The following is a 5,306-nucleotide window of genomic DNA, read 5'->3' as shown; positions in this document are numbered from 1 at the left end:
CGGTGGTGGAGGCCTGAACTTGGGTGCAGGTGGACGGAATTGTGGCCTAGCTGTGATAGGCGCTTTGACTGGAAAGATCCGGATGCACCGGCCTCATAGGCCCTCTTGCGACCTTTAGCAACTGCATGCATGTTGTTGTGGTTTTCTTGGGTCAAGGCATCACTAATAAACTCATTGTACGTGGCACATCGAGAATTTGCCATAGTCTTCATTAATTTGGTACCCAACCCTCGCTTGAAACTCTCAATCTTTTTCTCTTCAGTATCCACGAAACTTGGAGCATATCTTGACAAGTTGTTGAATGCATGCATATATTCTGTGAGTGACTTGGTTCCCTGAGTGAGCCTCATAAATTCTGCTGCTTTCATGCGCATCAGGCCCGGGGGAATATGGTGTCCCCTAAAAGCCAGCTTGAATTGATCCCAGGTCACTCTCGCATTAGCAGGCAGAGACGACAGAAAGTGCGTCCACCAGATTCCTGCTGGTCCTTGCAATTGATGAGAAGCATATTCTGCTTTCAGGTGCTCTGTGACCCTTAGCAGACGAAATTTCTGCTCGATGGTATTCAGCCACTCATCGGCCTGCAGTGGTTCCTCAGCCACCTTGAAGATCGGCGGCTTCGTGTCCAGAAACTCCTTGAATGAACTGTGCTGATTTGGCTCGGCCCCTGGTTGCTGTGGGTGGCCACGAGCAGTGTTTTGCGCGATAAGGCGCAAAGCTTCTTCCATTGTCCTCTGGCTCCCTAGGAACTGGGCAAAGAACTCCTGAGCAGACGGTGGGGGTGGGGGTGGCAAGTCATCGTGGTTGCCATCCTGGCTGCTACTAGCTCCTGCACGGGTGCGCGTCATCTGCGAAGTTGCAACAATAAGCGATTATTGGTTGCTGCCAAGAGATTGCAGATGAATTAGGTACTCATGCCAAACTGAAATTACTGGAGAAAATTCTCAAAATCACAATAAAAACAGAGGCATAATAATTCATTCTCGCAACATGACATCACCAATTTGACCACTTATCGTGCTCATAACGCATGCAATTTAAAGCGTGATTACCGACAAAGAACTGGAATTGCATTGACGTTCATCCAAACATGCGATTAACATTACATGATAGTCTGGTTACTAATGCCAACTTCAAACTACAGGTCCATTACATAAATAGAGGTGATACATTAGTCCTTTCCACTAAATGCGAAGCGATCTAATCCTCATCATGATCACTATCGAGGTCAGACGCAGAATCATCTCCTTCCTCAGGTTCTACTTCTTCTTCAGGTGCCACTTCTTCTTCTTCCTCGTACCCTTCTAGATCCATTTCTGCGGCTCCAGGTGGGACATAAGGGTGGAGCTGATTGTGCAGTAGATGAACCTCTTCATGCAGATTATCGTTGTATTCTTCCGCATTGGCCAGCTGCTGTCCTAGCTCAAACTGTCGAGCCCTCAGGACATCTTCTCGGGACCAAGCTGCATTTCGCTGGTGAGTTAACCGAGTCATCTCTTCAGTGAGCCTCTCAATCTCGGCGTCGTGCTCCCTCTGAAGCTGACGTCGATCCTCACGGGCATGACCAAGTGCACCAGACACACGTCTGAGGCTACCCTCAACTCCATCTAACACTCTCATCATTGCGAACATGGCGCTCATTGCAGGGTTATCACTGTTCTGCCCTTCTGCTGCACCAATCTCCAAAGATCTTCCTCTTGCCTGCTGCCATGAGTTAGTGGAGGGATTACCTCTTGGAAAGACTCCAACCAAAGCGGCTGCCAGCTCCTGAGGAAAACGATCCATGATATTCCTCAAGATCCCAAAAGCTGCCCTGCCAGCTGCTTCTTCAGCAGTCCTGCCAGTTGACTCATAACACCAGCCTGTCCACTCAGAATCGTCACCTCGGGGACGAACAACGGCCTCCACAGTAACTAAGAGACCTTCTCCCAACCGCTCATTCGCCCAGAAGTAGCGGGGTTCCATTCCATCAGGATAACCTACATAGCTGAGCACTCTCCACAAGAGTGTAGGCATCCCAAACTCTCCAAGGAACGTGTGACGTTGACGGGTACGTGGAGCAAGCTGACGGCTAGGAGCTCTGCCTCCGGTGGACTTGCGAGCAGTCTGCTTGGTGCGTGCCATCTGCACCATTAACATGTACCCCTTGGTGAGACAATGCCATAATGGATAAGAGTTACATAACCGAGTAAGAATTTTATAAGGGGAGTAACAATGTAGTTATATGAATGGTAATTTAACATGATGCATGCTCGTGCCGTACGTCCTTACAAACTTAGGAAAAATTTGTTTCTAACGGTAGACACGGTGGCATACATACGTTCTCTCATAAATAGCGTAACTAGTCGAGCTACACGTTTCGTTGTTAGTGTACCTGCATAAAATTTCATTTCAGCCCTAAACCCATAATGAAATATGCAGAATGTAATTGTAAATACTTTCATATATGTATACCCATACATATACTTCCGTATCAATCTACCCGATAAGAATTTAAACCCACAATTAAATACGTACCATATACACATGCAAGCATGCATACATAGCCGTACCAAAGCTAACTCTTCCCGACCGCACGCTCACATCTTGCGGTCATACACTCATCTTACCTTGGCGTAGAGGCATTTGATCCATACATTACCACTCAAGTGAATGGCATCCATACTATAGCACGCCGTATGGACGACGAAGTAAAAACCCCCATGTTAGTACTTAATAGCCACCTAATAGTCCTTAATTTGGGCATAAGGAAAGTGATCATTGGCACACTTTAGATTTCAAATACCTATTATATAACTAATAGTTGCTAGAGAAGGGTTTTTGGAAAACAAAAACTTTTGTTTTAAATACACTTGTGACAATTAACGTTGAATCTTGCTCTGATGCCAGCTGTCGCAGAACCGACCAATTTATAAGAATACAAGTATAATGGCAATCCGCAAGCGGTCGCACTGTCATACTTGAACCCATATAAACCCGGTAGTCCGTCGAGTACCACGACGGGTCTCGATAAACGATTTACAACAACCAAGATCGTACAGGATTCAACATACATGCCACATATTACATAAAGTTCACAGATACTTTTCATCATCAGAGTACGAATAAAAGTTATTACAAACCGAGTTTGATAAATAAAGCGGAAGCAAATAAGTTCGAAGATAAGTTTCCAACGTAGTTTGATACAGTGCCAAACCAGATCACGGTCCACAAAAGCAAAGATAGGAATTACTAAGGAAGCCTGCCCAAGGCTTACTCCTCATCCACAGCGGGATAGAAGCAACTCTTGCAATAACCATGATACACAGTGCCATCTGCAACAATGGGAAAATAAACCCTGAGTACGAGAAGGTACTCAGCTAGACTTACCCGTCATGAACCAGAAATAAAATGACTCCAAGGATCATGCAAGGCTGTATAAGTGGACGTAACTTGACAACATTTTGCGTAAAAGGCAATTACCAGTTGTACAATTATGATTCCTTTATCAAGTTAATTATAACTATCCATTTCTAGGATTTGCAACTATCCTGTGCCAAACATGTGGTATATCATTTAGAAGCATACAGTAGTAACCATAGCAGGTATTGTAATTCCATATTCATCCGAACCATCATGTTTCATAATATAGCTGCTACGATGTTGGGACTAGCCAAGTTTCTCACTATCCGGGAGAGATGGCGATTCGAATCGATTTTCAACCAGCTGGGAATTTATTCCTAACACAAACCCAGATCTACCAGCCACGATAGTCTTAGGTCACCTTTGGTACAACTCCGGTACACATTTCGCGGGTTCGTACTACGCCGCACAATCTGGAACACCAGATGCCAGGATGCTCAGGCTAAACCTGCCCTTGGGCTCAGTCTGATCATTCCCCGGAAGGAGCGCACAACAGAACGGTTCCCGGCCTGAGTTGAATTACTCGGCTTCGCGGTCGGAACGAGTTATCCGGCCAGCTAAGTGAGAGGCATGCGTTCAATCTTGTCAGAAGCGCCAACAACGATACGGTCCTTAATCGACACGGACGGGGATAAGTCCACACCCAAGACCTCCATGCCTTGTTGCTTCCCTATCGACCTCCCATCCGGTCTCAATTTACTTTTACCTCATGGTTCAGTTCCACGATAGCAGATATAGCCAACCGTGCTCCGGTATCCACCTATATCTCGCAGGTGACAGGACATCACCTGACTTCTACCGGTCTAAGCATGGCTAAGCATATATATTCGATCCTAGACCTATACCGGTTAAAGGGATAATATCTGGACAAGGAATGTACATGCATCAAGTGGTTTCATTCAACTCTTATAACCTAATGCATCAATCATAAATACGTAAGTAAACATTTATAAATTACTGGGAGACTTATAATGCTCCGGGGCTTGCCTCGCAGAAAGGAAGTAGGGCGATGGTCAGGGCACTCCGGAAGCTCTTCAGGGTTCTGCTCCACGCCTTCGGGAGCTACGGCTTGCGGATCCTCCTGCGGGTTCCCTTTCTCCGCTTCTTCGAATTCCAGCAACGTGATCTCTTCCTCCGATCCTGGATGCATGAGTATGGTATAAGTATTACGAATGCATATATGTTAACAAGTGCATCATGTTGTTTGAGTAGGTGCATATCTCTTCTCGATTACTACTTAACTACTTCTACAATGCATCGACTAGGCCACAATTAGTAGCTACTTGTTTTACTCATAACTGGAGTTCTACAAATCCAAAAGCAGTGATCCTAGACTTTCTGGAAAGCTTATCAAATTTTCTACGACTTTGTTTTTAACCATTTTTACAGTACACATCAGTTTCAACATGTAACTCCTCACACTCTAGAATCAGTCCGGAAATGACTTAACATGCAATATAACGTAATAACACTTCTACTTTATGTAATCATTCAACATTTGACAACTAGAACCTACCAACAGTGTAAGCATACCAAATACAGTTAAGATGATATAATGGTGAAGCCCAAACTATTTATTAAATTGCCTTTATTATTTTATTTAGATATCTAGGTTAAATAATAAATATATATCAGATGTGCTTAATAAATTCTCAAAAATTTACAGAGCCTTACTAATGCTATCAAAGGACTACTATAAAAATTTCATGTCATTTTACTAAGTAGAACATTCTATACAAAAATGATAAGGAAGCAAGGCTTGAAATAGCAAAAATGGAAAATCCTATTGAAAAGTGTCAAACAACAGATTTCTTATTTTTCCTAACATCCATATGGTACTAGTATCACCTCCAACAAATTTCATGAATTTTGGACTCATAATTAATTTATAAAAATTCATGCAA

This window comes from Miscanthus floridulus, chromosome 7 (assembly GCF_019320115.1).
Source record: "Miscanthus floridulus cultivar M001 chromosome 7, ASM1932011v1, whole genome shotgun sequence".
Lineage (NCBI taxonomy): Eukaryota > Viridiplantae > Streptophyta > Magnoliopsida > Poales > Poaceae > Miscanthus > Miscanthus floridulus.
The sequence above is the reverse complement of the archived record's forward strand: the minus strand, read 5'-3'. Positions refer to the sequence as shown.